Genomic DNA, 20,088 nt, shown 5'->3' on the forward strand with positions numbered 1-20,088 from the left:
GTCTAATTAGGAGGAACATGTATCTAGGCTTTTAAAGATTTTCACAAATTTTGGGGAAAAAAGTGTCTCTCTGTAGAACATTCAAAATGTAAATTTGCAGAAAAGAATGTCACTTATTTAGGACATATTATTGATGAACTAGGCCTTAGACCAAAAGCAACCTTGGTCACACTCATTGAGAATGCACCTAAATCATCTAGCAAGGAGGATGTGAGATCTTTTCTCGGTATGACCACATTTTGTGCTAAGTATGTCCCTCATTTTGCTGAAAAAACATATAATATCCGTCAGTTGCTAAAGAAAAACCTTCCGTTTTTGTGGTCCCCTGAGTATGAGGATGATTTTAAAAGCATAAAATCAGCAATTGCTAATGCAACAGCGTTAAGGAGCTTTGATCCTTCAGCTGATAGCATCATCACTATGGATGCCAGTAACTCGGGTCTTGGGGCTGTTTTATCCCAAAGGGACATTCAAAGGAGAAAGAATATAATTACATATGCATCTAGCTCTTTGTCTCCCTCAGAAGCAAATTACCCAGTCATTGAAAGAGAGGCTTTATCTTGTGCTTGGGCCTTAGAACATTTCAAATCATTTATTTGGAGTAAGATTTGTACAATTTGTTGTGATCATAAACCTCTGGTTAAAATTTTAACTACTGAAGGTTCAGTCGGTGCATACTCAAGGTTCACAAGAATTTCTATGCACATGCAAAACTTTGTGTGTAAAATAGTTTATACACCAGGGAAGGACACTTTTGTTGCTGATTTTCTGTCAAGAATGCCTGTTATGCTAGAACAGTGTGAAGATGAGAAATAAAATGGGTTTCAAGTGGCAGTGATACACAATCAGATCTATTCTGCTGTTAACAAGGATGAATGACACAGTGAATATATGAAAGACCAGACTTTACAATAAGTTCTTTTATATGTAGTGAATGGTTGTCCAAGGAAAGAATCCTTGAATCCATCAGATAAATCATTTTGAGAGATAAGGTCAGAACTGACAGTTAATGATGGAACCTTGTCAAGAAGGCAAAGGATGATTCCTCCTGAAGGACTACGCCGAAGTATTATGGAATTTTGCAATGAAGGGCATTCTTTTATTGGTAGGACCAAATCGATTCTCAAGAATCTGTTCTGGTGGCCTAGGGTGGATATACATGTTGAAAGGAAAGTAAGAGAATATTGTGCATGTTCTACAGCTGATAGATCCTTTCATACATTCAGCTATGAGTGACAGATTTTTCCCTATGAATCCATGGGATACAATTGCTATGGACCTGTTGGCAAACAGCAAAAATATTTGTTAGTATCAATGGATTGTTTTCCATTTGGCCATTGGTTTGAATAGTTGACATGGAAGATTCTGTGTTAGAATTTCTGGATAACACATTCACATTGAAGGCATTCAGCTTCTATAGTGAGTGATAATGGAATTCAGTTTTTATCTAGGAGGGCTAAAACATATTTTGACAAACTAGGAGTAAAGCATAAAACCACCTCTTTATATAATCCCAGTGAGAATGGTATGGTGAAGAGGTTTAACCATGTGTTAAATAAATGGTACTATTCAGTTGCCAACAAGAAACAATGAGGACTGGGTTAATATGACTGGAAAAATTGTTTGGGCATATCTTGTTACCTACAATGACATTACTGAATTACCCCCATTTGTGATCATGAAAGGTAGGAAAACAAGATCCAAGTATAATCCTGGATGGTTATTTTCTACATGGGTAGAGTTTTGTTCTAAAGAAGAAGTAAGGAATCAGATGCAACTTGCACATAACAAAAGTATAGAATATTACGATGCTAAAAACCTGCAAGAATCGAATTAGGAGATTGGGTACATATGAAGACACCAGGGTTGGTATGCAAAGGTAAAAGTACATTTTATAACCCTGAGGAGGTAGTGGAAGTTCTGCAGAATGCTGTGAGATTAAGAAATGGGAGGGTGTGGAAATTAAACAGGATAGCAATAGGAAGAATGATTGATTGTAGAAAGGACAGTGAGTTTGAGTGGCTTCAGGATGAAGTAGAAGCTGCATGCACCACTGGAATAAATTAGCAGATAAATGCTATAAATGCACCATGTAATATTGAGGTAAAGGTCCAAGAGAATTCCACGCAGGGATTTGCAATAAAGGAAACAAAAAATCTTGAAAGGGACAAAAAGTTGAAAGAGAACACACAATGTACCATAGATGACATATCCAACTCAAATTAACTAGGTGACCAGGATCCCAATCAAAACTCTACAAGGAGAAGGGAGGCTCCTGGTTGGTTGAAGATTATATTGTTGACAACAGTAAGTAAATACATTTTGAGATACTGTCATTCTCATCTTGTAAAGAGAAGGTTAAACTATATATTGATTTCCTTTATTGTTTGATTATGTTTCAATGGTGTAGCTATTGCGATATTCATGTATACATTTATAATTTATGTAAAAAAATAATTTGTTTCGTCCATTTTGTTCTTTTAAAATAGGAAAAGGGGGTTTTATGTTGTTTGGATACATGGAAGGCCTGGTTACCTGACATCCCTGGAATGTTAGTGTTTAACTGGAGAAGGGTGTTAGGGCCAGTTGGAGGCTTGACACAGGACTTGAAGGTGTGTCCACATTTGCTTCTCAGCAACACATGTACATAATTGCATCCTGAGTGTTTATTACTTAACACTAGCATGCTGATTGGTCACACTACATGGCTCTCATTTGATCGACTGGGAAACAATAAAAGAGTGAGTAGACGCCTTGGGAATACGTCAGGCCAGCAGATCTTTAGGGAGCATCGTTTTTCCTGTCTGACAACATTATGGGTGCTGGAGAGCAATGTAAATGCCAATACTGATTGATACAAAAATAACTGTACGCTTAGTTTGACTTACATGCCTGCATTTCAGGTACAGAAATCCAGGACATAATTTGTTGGTGCAAAAATAAGCACAGATTGTTAGTGGTTTTCTTAGGAGTCCAGTGAAGGCACGGCTGAATGCAAGGATGCCAAATACCAAGGCAGACTAGTCTTGATTCCAGATCATTCCCCTTTCTTTAAACACCCTGAACTTCCTGTTTCTCTAGCTATCTTGTGTAGGTTTTTTTATCACTGTTGTCCTCTCTCTCTCTTCCTCCTTCTTTCTCTATTTCCTGCACCCCTAGCTGTCACATTGTGTCAATGTCTTATGACATTACCTGGGCTTCAAGAATGAGGGCCGATGTCCGCCACTTACACTAACGGGCAAGTAAGCACTGATGCCATGGCACTGAGGAATAAGAATAGGATGGATTTGTGGATTAATTTTGATCACATTCTTGTCATGACATGAAGCTCTAGTCCCAACATCGGCCTTTTCAGATATTTGGAAGTAATGTCCTCTATAATAACTAGCTGTTGTTATCCTGCTTATATCAGGTAGTATTAGCTTCTACTTGAATTTGATTTGACTTGCCTGACAGTACTAGAAGCTATAATATGCCTGTGAATTATTTTTTTCCTCTGGGCATATTTTTAGACGAGTTGACTACTGAACGATGCCACTGTAACTTAGAGACCTAGAAATAAGGGAGATCCGGTCCAAGGAGGTAATTTCAAAATTGTATTTAAGTTTTGATATATTTGCATCTGCTCATTTTTAAAGAATTTTCAAACATTAATAATTTAATATAACATTGGAGTTGTTATGCAAAGAAATACAAGAGATACTGAAAAAGAGGCCTGGGTTGATCAGATTCAGTAAACACTACATAACAACACACTCTTCAACAGGATTAACAAAGTTCATGCTGAGTTACAGTAAAGGCCTTAAGATGTAGGGCGATTTAGGTACATGGCTGGAAATCAGAGTTCCTTACGCAACTGCTTGATTAAGCAACTGTTTGATCCGGAGGGGGATACCAAAAAGTGGTAGTGGCAAACGGCCAGTATGCGGTCATACGGGCGTTACTTGTAGTGAACTCAAGTGATGGTGCGTAACTTGTAGTGAACTCGAGCGATGGTCTACTGGGAGGGTTCCAGAATCTCATGGCGTCAACTTGTCCGACTTGTCCAACAGCAGGTCTAGTTCCAGATCCAGGTCTAATGATAGGAACCGCAACAGCTGCTCCTTCCCACAGCATCACGGCCAACAGAAGAATAATCCAACAAGTGCACAAGTGGTGAGGATTCATCGCACTGCTTTCCAACTTAGGACCTGAGATTAAAAGAGAATGGACACATCACTTTTGTTTATGACATGTTCCTGTCTTGCATAGTAATGTTTTTTGTCAATAAAGTCAGATCAATATTACATGTTGCGTGACAGTCCACCACTAATCGCACATCATGGGATAAATATCAGTGAGTCTGTTTTTTTGTGCCTGTTGTTATAAGCATGCAGGGATTTGAAGTTTTGCATTCCCTATTATAAAGCTCAGTGCTGCTGGCTGTAAAAACAGGGCTTGGCTGAAATGAGAGTTGTGACATAGGGCCAGTTGACAATTAGGTGGGTTTCAAAGTCCAGACACGAAAACACTATCCACAATCATTTATAGCACACATATTCCCTACTTGGTGGTAAATTGGAGGTTTTCACCACAGAATCAAGACATGTGCAAAATACGTTATTAAGCTAGTTTGAATATTGGAAACAAATCTGAATAATGCCACCCTCTAGAGGCAGGATCACTCCAACCCTGAAATTTGTATACAAAGATAGATATCAAGAAAAATATTTTTTTTCAACTGTTACCCTTCGTTGATATTTGGGCTCAGATTTACTGAACTTTGGGAAGGAAAGTTGCTGTGCTATGTTGTGTCAAAGGGAGAGAGCAGAAATGTGCCATGTTTACAAAGATTTAGTGCAGTTATGCTCTCTCTAGGCTTGGCGCACTTCTGGCTGCCTAGCGGCAATGCAAGCACTCTTGCGCAATGACGCAAGGGTGCCTGTGTTGTAGTCAGGCTAGTTTTTGTGCAGGAAGGGAAATCTTCATGCACAAAAAACTATTTTAGAGGCTTATTCCTTTTTGTATGTGTGCTGGGGGATGCAGCAGACATACCAAGAGGAAGTAACGAGGAGAAAAAAATATATTTCTCCCCATTAAGCCAGCTTCAGGTAGGTGCACCATTCTGGTGCAAACCTATGTTTAGTGACCTCAGTAAATATGAGTTTGCATGAAAATTCATGGATGATTGCAACGCCCATGATTCACACAGGTAACGCCTCCCTGATGCAGAATAACACAAGACAGCGCTATGCGCTGCCTTATGTTACTTTTACAAGGACACACAAAGCCATGTACATCAGGCTTTGTGTGGTTTAGTAAATAACAAAATAGATTTTGCGGCAGGGCCGTCAGAAAAGTGATGCAACCACAACTCAAAATCTTAGGAAATCTGGTCCCCGATCCATTGTAAATGCTGAGCGAAGATTTGCAAACTATAGACTACTGATTGTGCTGTACGGTGTTTTGTTAATCAAACGAGTAAATGTTTCTTACAACAGGAGCAGTGACTTCTCATCAATTAGTTTGCCATAGCATCACCATAAAATTAACGCTGGGAATTCTAGTCCATTTTTATTTTATCCTTTGATTTATCCAAATTTCTTGGCTCAGAGCAGGCTTACCAGATCAGTTTATATTAGTTCAAAAGCAGCATAAGTAAACAACATTTTTTAGCTTTATACCATGACCACATTTGTTGGCTGCCTCTCGCAGCTGCAAGCGAGACCTGCCTAACCCTGGGTTTGAGCAGTTCTCTAACCCCTAGAGCCACCATTGCTCTGAAGCCTAAAGATAAAGGAGACCATCTTAAGAGACCATTTCTTTAACATTTTAATTGAATGTCAACATATTGTATCTGCTCCTCTTTTTAGAATTTTTGAACAGTAATGATTTGGTTAAGCATTGGAGTTGTTTTGAGGAGGAATTCCAGAGCCACTGGAAAATAGACCAGGAGCAATTAGATCCAACCAACACCACCCACCAACACTACACTCTTCAACAAGTCTAAGAAAGTCCATGTTGAGTTTCAGTATAGGTCCAAAGACATGGTGGGAAACAGGTGGATGGCTGGAATCCAAATAGTTCCTTATGCAACTGTTTGATCAGGTGGGGGGTACCAAAAGGTGGTCGTGGCAAACGCCCAGTAGGTGGTAGTGTGTGGGGGGTAACTTGAAGTGCTCTCCATAGATGGTCTATTTATTGGGTTCCAGAATCTGTAGGTTTCCACTATTTGTCCGACTGCCGTTCTAGTTCCAGGACCAACAACAGGAACCACAACAGCTGCACCTGCATACAACACCATGGCCAGTAGAAGGAAGATCCAACAAGTGCCCAAGCGCTGGTGACTCATCGCACTGCTCCCCACCTTGCAATCTGAGATTTAAAGAGAATGAACATATCACTTTTTGCTTTTAACATATTTCTGATCTGGTCTAATAATGTTTTAAGCCAATAAAGTTATACAGGTTACATCTATTGTGTGGCTTGTCCACTGACCCTGTATCATGGGGAAAACATCATTTCTTTTGGTGTCGGGAACATGGAGCCTGCAGAGAGTTGTAGTTTTGTAGCAGGCCTTAGCTCAAATTATATTCTCCAAATGGGGTCACATGACAGCAATTTTTACAATTCAAGACATAAAAAGTTCCCCAAAATCATCCCCATCACACACACTCCCTAATGTAGTGAAGCTAGATCTCCCCATCTGGGTTAGAAGGTTCATATTAAAAAAATCAAGACTAATGATACAATCTAAAGGCGGGCTCACCTTAAACTTGAGATTTTAAACAAAGATAGACATATATCAAGAAATATCATCTTGTTTTAATTGTTGCCTTAAGCAGAAATTATTTTGATTAACTGAATATGCTGAGAGAAGATTAGTAAATCACATGTTTTGCCTGCCTCTTGCCCCACAAGGTAAAAGTCATTAAATACAGTTTACTACAGTGATTGTGTTGCCTGTGGCTCGTTAAGTAGAGGTGGAGCACAATTCCTACAGCACACAGCAGTAATTGCTCACACATTCGTCTTACTTGCCATAACATTAACCTAAATTGTGAATTTTCCAGTACATTGTTTATTTATCAATTGATTTAACAAAATACTCTGGGCATTGTGCATCCTCTTAGCTCAGTTTATCAAAGTTTAAAAGCAGCTCAGAGTCTTTAAATTTAACTACCACAGCCATGTATGGTTTGTTGTCTCTTGGCCCCCACGAGGCACCTTACCCTCAGTTGTGACACCCTAAAAATGTTACTGACTAGTCTTCAGCAAATACATATTTAGCCAGATGTGTGCCCTTCTTCTCAGTGTATCGTTATGTTGGAAACAAGTGCTAATGCCTTTGCTGTAAAATATACTTTGATTTATTTCCCAGTGTCTTATCAAGAATTCTGTCGGAGCCTGGTGAGTCTGCATCAAAGCAGCAAGGTGTGTGTGTGTGTGTATATATATATATATATATATATATATATATATATATATATATATATATATATATATATATATATATATATCTGGGAGTCATACCTTCGACCCTCTTCCCCCGGACTCTCGTTGGGTGGATAGTGTGGTCTACACTGGCAGGCAGACATAGATTTGTGGGCAGCAGGTTAGTCGGGGGGGGGGTTGTAAGTACTTCTCCTGTTGGACATTTTAGGTCACTGCTCTTGGCCTTTTTGTTTGGCAGTTATGGGCACGTGCAGTAAGAGTGAAAGGTGGTGTGGGTGGACAGCCTAGCCAGGTGATGGCTGGTAGGCAGAAGGTGATAAGTATAGGAGAGGTGGCAGGTTTGGAAGCTCATAGGAAGGTTTGCTGGTGGATGATCTGGAGGGCAGTGAAGAGGGGCCAGGTAATCAAGAAAGGGACCGGATTGATGCATGGGACCACAGTGAGAAGTGCATTGGTCTAAGGGGCCAAGGGTGGGCGGTAGACACAGGGAGTACGCAGAGTCATGCAGTCATGAATGCAAATGAGTTTGCAAGGTGGTTCAAAAGAGGGTTCAACAGAAAGCTGTGTCACAGTCATTATGCGTCCCCAGTATGTGGAGCTTGAAATGGAAGCAGAGGTGAAGTAGGGCAAGAAAAAAAAAGGTTTGATTGATGCATATTGGCATTAGGACACTGGGGTCCAAATGACGACAGTGACCAGTTAGCATGTGGAAAATCTCAGGCATACGGAAATAAAAGCAAAAGTGTGGGGTCATCAGATAAGCTGCAAGAAGATCAACAGTCTTGACTCACATTGAGATGCCGGTTTTCTTGATGCATGTAAGGATGTATTGTGAACGGCACCCAGAGTATTCTATCAAGTTCTTTATGTACAGGGGATAATTCATCATTTTGACAGGTTCTAAAATGGCGAAACTTCTTATACTAAAGTTAAAATGACGAAATAACTTTCCTACGACAATATGCTTTTAGGAAAAAAGTCAATATACATTTAAAAAAGGGTTGTGGTAGTCTTTCTTTTATGGCTACTGTAACCCATAACTTAAAACAAACGATGTATCAAGAAAGAGGAGTCCAGAATGCCCAGGAGGTAAGAAGGGAATAGAGGGTGGTTATACAGGATGGCGGTGGTGTGGACGAGGTTGGCTATACAGTAAGGGATTTAAAAAAAAATACAATCAGTAGTAAAGTAGGAGGAGGGTAGCACAAGCGTCATGAAATTAAGGGCCATATTTATACTTTTTGACGCACAACTGCGCCAACGCAGGTGTGCATCAAAAATGTTACCGCCGGCTAGCGCCATTCCAACGCACCATGCAGGCACCCTATTTAAGGAATGACGTTAGCTGGCGCTGCGGACTGCTCTGAGTACAAAAAAATTACGCACACCAGGCAGCGCCGTCGTAGGGGACAATGGGGGTTGTGCTTAAAAAAATGGTGCACGTCAGGTCTGAGGCAAAAATCAGGCCTCAAACCGGACTTGCGCCAATTGTTTTGACGCACAAACCCCCATTGACATGACTTCTGTCTTAGCAAAGACAGGAGTCATGCCCCCTTGCCCAATGGCCATGCCCAGGGGACTTCTGTCCCTTGGGCATGGCCATTGGGCATAGTGGCATGTAGGGGGGCCCCCTATGCCACTTAAAAAAAAGTTAAAATATACTTACCTGAACTTACCTGTACTTACCTGGGATGGGTCCCCCCATCCATGGGTGTCCTCCAGGAGTGGGCGAGGGTGGCAGGGGGTGTCCCTGGGGGCAGAGGAGGGCACCTCTGGACCCCTTCCGAGCCCATAGATCCCTTAACGCCTGCCCTGACCCAGGCGTTAAAAAACGGCGCACATCAGGCTTTGCGCCGTTTTTTAAGGCCCACCCCCTCCTGTGCGTCAAAATGATGCTGGGGTATAAATAAGGCGCACAGGCCTTAAAGTCATTTTTTGGAAGGGAACGCCTACCTTGCATATCATTAACGCATAGCAGTTTCCCGCTTCCCAAAAATGAAGCACACAGTGGGATTTTGACGTCCGCGGGCTCGGGCGTCAAAGTTTAAATATGGGGCAAGGTTTGTGCTGAATGTGCGTCAAAAATTTTGATGCACATTTTGCGCAAACAGAGTATAAATATGCCCCTAAATGGGGTTGGTGAATAGATTGGTGGGAGAAGGAGGGAAGACCCAGTTAAAAAAAAGGGAAAAGGACCGTGCTTCTAGGTGACATCTCTTTAAAAGAGCCAAAAACAGCCTGAAGAAAATCTTTTTTCATCAAGAACTTTACTTGGTTGTTTTTTTTCGACATGGTAAAATCGTTAATAAACAATTTGTCAAGATTGGTGCGATAAAACATTTAATTAGGACAACTTTCTTCAGGTGGTCTATTGTGTAAAGCACATACAACCGTACATACACCTTATGAAGAAGGTCCAGGTACATTTTAGGAGGTTTGTATTTTTCTGATCTGAGGAATTTAGGACCACAATGGGGTAAGATTATGAAGTTTTGGGTGCAAGGGACTGACTAATGAGGTGTGGTCGCAATGCATGGAGCACACATCGCCCTAGTAACACAAGACTTGCACTGGTTACCAGTAGAATCAAGGATCTAATTTAGAAGTAGTTGTCTCACTTATAAAGCCTTCCATCTGAAAAATGTCCCATATCTGGCTAAACTACTTTACTATCCCCTCCGGAAAACTGGTTTAGAGAAGCAAAAATTCACTACAATATAAATACCAAAAACTGAAATCATGCTGAGCCATTAAGCAGTCTTCCACCTGCCTGGATATACTCAACCCCCATTCTTATCTTTCGCAAAACTAATAAAAATACATCATTCTCTGCTGCATTTAGTTCTTCAGGGGTGGGAAAGGGAAGCAGGGGGCGTCCCCGGGGGCAGGGAAGGGCACCTCTGGACTACTTCCATGGTCACAGACCATTGAAGTGAGCTCACAGGTCCCTTAACGCCTGCCCTCACCTAGCCGTTAAAAAATGGTGCACATCAGGCTGTGCGCCGTTTTTTAAGGCCCGCCCCCTCCTGTGCGTCAAAATGATGCTGGGGTATAAATAAGGCGCACAGGCCTTAAAGTCATTTTTTGGAAGGGAACGCCTACCTTGCATATCATTAACGCATAGCAGTTTCCCGCTTCCCAAAATTGACGCACACAGTGGGATTTTGACGTCCGCGGGCTCGGGCGTCAAAGTTTAAATATGGGGCAAGGTTTGTGCTGAATGTGCGTCAAAAATTTTGATGCACATTTTGCGCAAACAGAGTATAAATGTGCCCCTAAATGGGGTTGGTGAATAGATTGGTGGGAGAAGGAGGGAAGACCCAGTTAAAAAAAGGGAAAAGGACCGTGCTTTTAGGTGACATCTCTTTAAAAGAGCCAAAAACAGCCTGAAGAAAATCTCTTTTCATCAAGAACTTTACTTGGTTGTTTTTTTCGACATGGTAAAATCGTTAATAAACAATTTGTCAAGATTGGTGCGATAAAACATTTAATTAGGACAACTTTCTTCAGGTGGTCTATTGTGTAAAGCACATACAACCGTACATACACCTTATGAAGAAGGTCCAGGTACATTTTAGGAGGTTTGTATTTTTCTGATCTGAGGAATTTAGGACCACAATGGGGTAAGATTATGAAGTTTTGGGTGCAAGGGACTGACTAATGAGGTGTGGTCGCAATGCATGGAGCACACATCGCCCTAGTAACACAAGACTTGCACTGGTTACCAGTAGAATCAAGGATCTAATTTAGAAGTAGTTGCCTCACTTATAAAGCCTTCCATCTGAAAAATGTCCCATATCTGGCTAAACTACTTTACTATCCCCTCCGGAAAACTGGTTTAGAGAAGCAAAAATTCACTACAATATAAATACCAAAAACTGAAATCATGCTGAGCCATTAAGCAGTCTTCCACCTGCCTGGATATACTCAACCCCCATTCTTATCTTTCGCAAAACTAATACAAATACATCATTCTCTGCTGCATTTAGTCCTTCAGGGGTGGGAAAGGGAAGCAGGGGGTGTCCCCGAGGGCAGGGAAGGGCACCTCTGGACTACTTCCATGGTCACAGACCATTGAAGTGAGCCCACAGGTCCCTTAACGCCTGCCCTCACCTAGCCGTTAAAAAATGGTGCACATCAGGCTGTGCGCCGTTTTTTAAGGCCTGCCCCCTCCTGTGCGTCAAAATGACGCGGGGGTATAAATAAGGCGCACAGGCCTTCAAGTCATTTTTTGGACGGGAACGCCTACCTTGCACGTCATTAATGCAAGGCGGTTTCCTGCATCCAAAAAATGACGCACACGGAGGATTTTTGACAACCGCGGGGTCGGGCGTCATAGCATATATATGGGGCAAGGTTTGCGCTGAACGGCGCAAACAGAGTATAAGTATGCCCCTCAGTTTGTACTGCTAGGTTAAGACGTCAGGAGGAGGGTGTAGGAGTTTGTAATACGTCGATACCTGATGACCTGCTCTGTTGGTCAAATTAATCGATTTAGGTAAGGAAGACGCAAGCAATAAGAGTTTGGCTGTAGATATACAGGATGTAAGTTTCAGGAAATAGTAGAAATCCATGTTATCTACCTTATATTGATTTTGAAGATCACTGAAAGTAAGTAGGTAATCTTTAGGACCTAATTGTTTTAAAAAGTGAATGCCTTTGGAGGCCCAAGCTTTCCAGAGTAGTGAGGAATCGTTAATTTTAAACTTCATGGTATTCCATAAGGAGATCATGTTATATGCGTTTATTTGAGTTCCAAGGCATTTGTCCAATTTTAATAGAGCTGCTTATCAAATATGTGTCTGGCTGGGAGATAAGATTTAATTTTGGTGGATAAAAGCATGACAGGGTAATAACCTTCTAGGATTTCTCATTCTATTGTTAGCCAGGTTGGAGTATAGTCGGATAACGGATGGAACCACGTGGACCCTTGTTTTGCCAGGAAAACAGAATGATAATTTCTGAAGTTTGCTAAATGTACTTCACCTATGTGGATTGGTAGGCAAAGTTTTTTTTGTAAAATCCTAGGTTGCTTATTTTGTCAGATAAGGTTAGATATTAGTTTATCTATTTTGTGATGGAAATCATCCATTAGGGTAAGTGGGAAGTTGAAGCAGACATATAGGATAAATACTACTGCTGTAACCATCATTTTTATTGTCTCAATATGCCCCCACCAAGTGATGAATTTGGGGTTTCATCTGTCTAACATCTTTTATATTTTTTGTAAGGTATTTTTTTAGTTTTTTCTACAGGTATCCAAAAGGTCTGTGCCGAATTCCATACCTAAGTATTTGAGAGTTAGGTTGCCAGACAAAACCAGAGTCCTCTAGTAGGTCTTTAGAGCAGATATTATTAAGGCCATTAACCTCGGATTTGTCTTTACTAAGGCTGTAACCTGTCACTTGAGAATACTCATCAATAGTATTGATGAGAGCTTTACTAACATCTGCATGTGCTGCTGTTTCAATAGCAACATCATTATAGTAAACTCTAATATTAGATTATTATGTTGGATGGTGCAGAGAAGTAGATCAAGGGAAAGGATGAAAAAGGAGGGAGATATCGGACAGTTTTGTCTTGTTCCTTTCTCTAATTTAAAGGGTGATGATGTAAGGCCATTCACACTGGGATTACTATAGAGTGCTAACATAACTTTAATGTAATTTTTGCCTAAACTAAATTTCCTCATTTTTTCTCCAAGACAAGACCAAGAAACTTTATCAAATTTATAAGCATGTGTTATCATTGGACATACAACCTTTCATAAAACATGTTTGTGAATCACTAATAACGTTAGGGAGAATTGGTTCTATTGGTTTAGATAATATTTTGGCATAGATCTGAGCATCTAAATTGATTAAAGAACTAGGGGCCTTATTTATACTTTTTGGTGCAAAACTGCACTAAGGCAGTTTTGCCCCAAAAAGTTTTGCACCGGCTTGCACCATTTTTTAGCACCAGCTGGGCACCAAATTTATGGAATGGTGCAAGCCGGTGCAAAGGGTAGGCTAGCTTAAAAAAAAATGACGTTAGGCAGTTTTGAGTCAAAATAAATGATTCTGACCAGATTAGCATAATTTTTTGACGCTAAGGGGCATATTTATACTCTGTTTGCACTGAATTAGCGTCATTTTTTTTAACTCTAATTGAGTGCAAAACTAACTCTAGCGCCAAACTTATGGAGTTAAAGTCATTTTTTGGAAGTGGAAACCTACCTTGCCTTAATGAGATGCAAGGTAGGCGTTCCCGTGCAAAAAAATTACTCTATGGCCTTAACACCATGGCCCATATTTATACTTTTTGACGCAAAACTGCGCTAACGCAGTTTTGCATCAAATAAATTAGCGCCGGCTAACGCCATTCTGAAGCGCCATGCGGGCACCGTATTTATTGAATGACGTTAGCCGGCGTTAGCCGGCGTTAGCCGTCGGCGCCGTCTGGTGTGCGTTAAAAAAAACGACGTACACCAGGCAGCGTCGGCGTAGGGGGATATGGGGCTTGGGCGTCAAGAAATGGGGCAAGTCAGGTTGAGGCAATTTTTTCGCCTCAACCCGATTTGCGCCATTTTTTACGACTCCCAACCCCCATAGAAATGACTCCTGTTTTAGCAAAGACAGGAGTCATGCCCCCTTGCCCAATGGCCATGCCCCCCAGGGGACTTCTGTCCCCTGGGCATGGTCATTGGGCATAGTGGCATGTAGGGGGGGCACAAATCAGGCCCCCCTATGCCACAAAAAAATAAAAATAAAATACTTATCTGAACTTACCTTAATGTCCCTGGGATGGGTCCCTCCAGCCTTGGGTGTCCTCCTGGGGTGGGCAAGGGTGACAGGGGGTGTCCCTGGGGGCATGGGAGGGCACCTCTGGGCTCCTTCAGAGCCCACAGGTCCCTTAACGCCTGCCTTTTGCAGGCGCTAAAAAACGGCGCAAAAGCGGCCGTACGTCATTTTTTTTTGACCCGCCCACTCCCGGGCGTGATTTTTGCCCGGGAGTATAAATCCGACGCACATGCCTCGGAGTCGATTTTTTAGACGGGAACGCCTACCTTGCATATAATTAACGCAAAGTAGGTGTCCACGCTAACAAATGACACTAACTCCATGGACTTTGGCGCTAGACGCGTCTAACGCCAAAGTATAAATATGGAGTTAGTTTTGCGTCGAAATTGCGTAAAAAAAAACGACACAATTCCGGCGCAAACGGAGTATAAATATGCCCCCATATTTATACTCCCATGTAAAAATGGTGCAAGGGAGGGAGGAGGGGTCAAAAAATGGAGCAAAGCTTGCTTTGCCCCATTTTTTAAGACCTGGGTCAGGGCAGGCGTTAGGGGACCTGTGGCCCTATTTCCATGGTGGAACACCATGGAATAAGCCCAGAGGTGCCCTCCCTAGGCCCTAGGGGCACCCCCACCCACACTAGAGGGACTGCGAGGATGGGGGACCCCATCCCAGGTAAGTACAGGTAAGTGCATTTTATTTTTGAAAGTGCCATAGGGGGCCCTGAAATGGGCCCCCATACATGGCACAGTGTGCAATGGCCATGCCCAGGGGACCCCTGTCCTCTGTGCTGGCCACTGGGGTGGTGGGCATGACTCCTGCCTTTTCTAAGGCAGAAGTCATGTGGCATGGTAGGTTTAGCACCATAAAATGACGCTAATCTGGTTAGAGTCATTTTTTTTTACTCTAACCTGCCTAAAGCCATTTTTTGGTGCTAAACCCTCTTCTTCTATACTGCCAGCCCCACCCGACTAAAGTCATTTTTTAAAACTCTAGCCTACCCTTTGCACCGGCCTGCACCATTCCATAAATATGGTGCCCGGCTGGTGCACAGAAATGGTGCAAGCCGGTGCTAAACTTTTTGGTGCAAAACTGAGTTAGTGCAGTTTTGCAGCAAAAAGTATAATTAAGGGCCAATATTTTGTAAGTTTGCGCCACTTTTGCGTCATAAAATGACGTTAATGCGGTGCAAAAAAAGTTTAAATCAGGGCCTTGGTGCTAGATGGGTCTAGCACCAAAGTATAAATATGGAGTTAGTTTTGCACCGAATTAGAGTAAAAAAAAAATGACACTAATTTCGTGCAAACAGAGTATAAATATGCCGCAGAGTATAAATATGCCCCTAAATATGGCGTTAAGGCCATAGAGTCATTTTTTGCACGGGAACGCCTACCTTGCATCTCATTAAGGCAAAGTAGGTCTCCACTTTCAAAAAATGACTTTAACTCCATAAATTTGGTGCTAGAGGGGTCTAGCACCAAAGTATAAATATGGAGTTAGTTTTGCACCGAATTAGAGTTAAAAAAAATGACACTAATTCGGTGCAAACAGAGTATAAATATGCCCATAGGTCTGTAATTTTTTGCTAATGTTAAGTCTTTCCCATCTTTAGGGATAACCACAATTGCGGCTTCACTGGTTGTTCTTTTGATAGAACCAGATTCTGCAATTTGTTGAAATAAGTCAACCAATGTAGGGATTAATGTAGATGAGAATGATTTATAAAAATTGACATTAAAGCCATCTGGGTCTGGAGATTTACGTGTTTTAAGGCACTTGATTGCTAGGAGTGTTTCCTCTTCAGTAATGGATCTGTTAAGTTTGTGTTTCTCTTCTATGATACTTGTGGAACATTTAGTTTGTCAAGATAAGACTTACAATCTATATTAGAGATTTGGGTTTTGTCCTGGTATAGTAACTCATAGAAGTCTTGAATAGGTCTTGAGCCTTGAGTATTGGTACCACTTAGGGGTATGGTTTCTGATACAATTTATTGGCAATGTATTGACGGCTAGAGATGGAAACTATGTGATAGCACATCATAACTCTCTGTCTTTTGTGAGTTATCTCTCCACTCCCAAGATACCTTGATGTAAATGGAATTTGTTTCATAATTTTGATTATTGTGAATGTTATTATTTAAAATTATAATTACAGTAAATGTGATTATGCAAATTGATAATAATTACAATAGGAATTATGATTATATTAAGTCACCAAGTATAATGTTTACATTTTTTAATTCATTTCTTTTTCCAGAGCTGGTGGTGAATGATCGCGAAGCATCATGAAGAAGACTGAAGCAAGCACATCCTGTCCCTCTGATTCCAAGTGTATAATTCATTTATGGTCAAATGTTAAACATGGGGTTACGCTAACAAGCCCGCAGGACTACTCATCAAGGAAAACTTTGTTAGAGGCAACTCAAGTAAGGAATCACATTCCACTATTAGACACTGAGAGAAATCTGGAAAGCAACATGGTTCCTGAAGTATTTTACCACAGGAAGTGCAGGAGCCTGTTTCTTATAATGAGATTTACAGACTATTAAGTGAAAAGCTGAAGCGAGTATCAGTGATGATGCTGGAATGAGTGAGTGCATTAGTTAACATTTAAACAGAAGAAAATCATTAAAGTCAAACATATATGTTGAAGAATGTATATTTTGTGGAAAGATAAAATGCTACAAGGGAACATCAACAAGTGAGAAAATAATCAAGGCCACAGAGCTTAGAGTTGACAAGAGGCTTTGAGAGTCTGCAACCATTAATTGTGATTTAAAGATCTTAGCAGTTTGTAGTCGGGACACAGTGGCTACAGAAGCCCAATATCATGCATCTTGTTATAGGAACTATACAAGTGTTAAAGCAAAGAAGGAAGTTCATGCATCTAACATTCAAACTGATGATCACTACAAAATTTGAGAGATGAAGCATATGATGAACTGTTTCAATACATTAGAACTGTGATTATTCCTAACAAAGAGGTAATATGTGTGACGACTCTCACTGAAAGGCTTGAAACCCTCATGACGCATAGGAATACAGGGAATAGACAAATCACCAAGAAACATATAAGAAGAAAATTGGACTTCGAGTTCAGTGACAATCTCCACATATTGCCAGACAACCAAAGTAAACTATTGGCCCAGCCTGATAGTGTCATGCTACAGGATGTTGTAAGAGAAAAGCAGAGATTAAAAAGAGAATGAAAGGTTATGGTAACAGACATAAACGAAATCATTGATCAAACATCATTGCACATATTATGATTCTAACAAACTTGACATCAACACTATGACCATATAATCCATCAAACTTTGATAAAGATTCACTTACAGTGCCTGATTACCTTAAACAGTTCCTATTAGGAAGCAATTGTTGCTCCCATACCCCGTAAAAACACTGACGGGAAATGTTGAAATCCTTCACACTCTAACCAGACTTGGTCATGAAATTTCATACTCACAACTGGAAGAAAATTATACCGCCTTGTGTCTTCAGAAGCTTGCTGCTACCTTCAATTAGCAAATTGTTCTTCCAGCCTCATGTCTTCACTAACTTAGCATGGGAGAACATTGATAGGCTGGAAGAGACTCTTACTGGCTAAGGAACAACTCATTAAGTCAATGGTATAGCTGTGAAGGCAAGTTGTTTGGCCCACAATATTTTGAAGCTCCTCTCCCCAGCATTGACAAAAAGGCAAAGAACACTAACCACCACAAATACTGAAGAATTGTTCATGTATGTTTCTGCTGAATAAGTTGGGCCTCAGCCATTGATGACAAGTACCAAAGTCATACTGGAATGTGTTGCTCAATTGAAGCTTGCACAAAATAACAACATAATCTGGGTTGTTATAAGTTAAGAAGCGACCCTTGCACAGAAAATACCAAGTTGGTCAGGATTTACCATCAGTACTAGAGACCTTGTTAGTGCATCACAGGATTTTGCTGGCTACTTGCCCACCATTAATACCGCTGCAACTGAGCTGACAAATGTTTCTGAAATTTTTAAACAGTCAGAGCTGATAAGGGAACTGCTGCATTTTGTGAACACTGTAGTGGTCATGGATCAAGCTGTCTACGAAAAGCAACTGAGATCGTGTGGAAGCATAAAGCAACATACGACAGAATCTTTCTTTGAATGGGCACCTTCCACTCCATTTGCAATGTCATGTCCATCTTGGAAAACGCGTTAAAAGCGGTGGCCTTTGTGACCTTTGCATTGAAACAGACATGATGGCAGAAGGATCACTATCATCAGTACTAGAAGGTCATATGTACAATCGTGCAGTTCGAGTACACAAGTGAGTGTCTGAAGCTATGTTGAGACTGACTTGGTTGGAATATATCCCCTGGGTGTAGAAGATTTACGAAGACAACATTCAGGTAGTCTGCTCTTTCACTGAGGATGGTAATGACTTTGCAAAAGACCTATGCCAATAGAGATTAGAGGACCTCTTGTAGAATGCTGCCTTTGCCGAAGTAAAACAGCTTTGGGATGTATTCCTAGAGCATCTTCGTCATGACAATGGAGATCTCTCTGCATTTTGGATGTCACATTTGGATATTGTTGAGAATGTCTTGCTGGCAATTGGCATTTACATCTTACCGCCATACGCTCTATAATCCCATGATGTTTTGCGTATGACAGGAAGAACTACGCTAGATATCTTCCTTTATACTATTCTGAAATTACATTACTTGCAGTGAAACATCCAGAGATACACCACAACTTCATCAACAAATGCTTTTCAGTTCAATTGTCAGATGTTAAAAAGTTTGGACGAATTTCGGTCAATCACGCGATAGAGGTAACAGTCAACAAAAACACACAGACTCCAGGTGGTACTATAAGGTTCAGCCTCAAGGTGGGTGCTGTGAAAAGATATTATATTTTGACAGAACAGAGAAGGAACTTTTTGGGTCAGATAAGGGAAAAGGTTTGTAACAACAGATCAGATCTTATTCACGCAGACCTACATATGTCACAAATTGAAAAAGATGAAGATACTGTTACAAGAGATGCTAGTCTGGCTCAAAGCTAGATAAACCCATTCTTTGGGCCACATGATCTCATTAGTCTCTCTACTGCAAAAGAAGGCATCTCAAGACATAGGGGGTCATTACAACCCTGGCGGATGGCGGAGAACCGGCGGTAAGACCGCCAACAGGCTGGCGGTCTTCCCTTGGTGAATTATGACCACGGCAGTTACCGCCATGGTCATCCGCCGGTTCTCCGTCCCGCCCGCCAGGGCGAAGACGGCCGCCGGGCTGGAGACCTGGGTCTCCAGCCCGGCGGCCGTCAGTATACCGCCAGCGGTATTTGGACCCGGCTTACCGCCAAGGATTTCCAGCGGTTTCAACCACCATGAAATCCATGGCGGTAAGCACTATCAGTGCCAGGGAATTCCTTCCCTGGCACTGATAGGGGTCTCCCCCACCCCCCACCCGACTCCCTCCCCTACACCCCCCACCACCCCTGCCACCCCCCAAAGGTGGCAGGGCCCCCCTCCCCACCCTGACCCCCAACATAACATTACTCACACACACCCGACACGCATGCAGGCACCACCAACACACACACGCACACACCCTGACATACATGCCTCCATCCACACACACAGTCAGACACGCACACCCACATTCAAACATACACGCACACATCCATACAGCCATAACCACAGCCATACATGCACTCATTCCCATACACACAACACCCCCGCAGGCATACACGCACCCACACACCCCCTCTACATACACACATGCACACCCCCATGCATGCACACAACACCCCCCCACCCACCTCCCCTAACGACACCACACCGCCACAGGACGTGATTCGCCGGGCGGTGTTCTGTTGTCGTGGCG

The sequence above is a fragment of the Pleurodeles waltl genome, chromosome 6, assembly GCF_031143425.1.
Source record: "Pleurodeles waltl isolate 20211129_DDA chromosome 6, aPleWal1.hap1.20221129, whole genome shotgun sequence".
NCBI lineage: Eukaryota > Metazoa > Chordata > Amphibia > Caudata > Salamandridae > Pleurodeles > Pleurodeles waltl.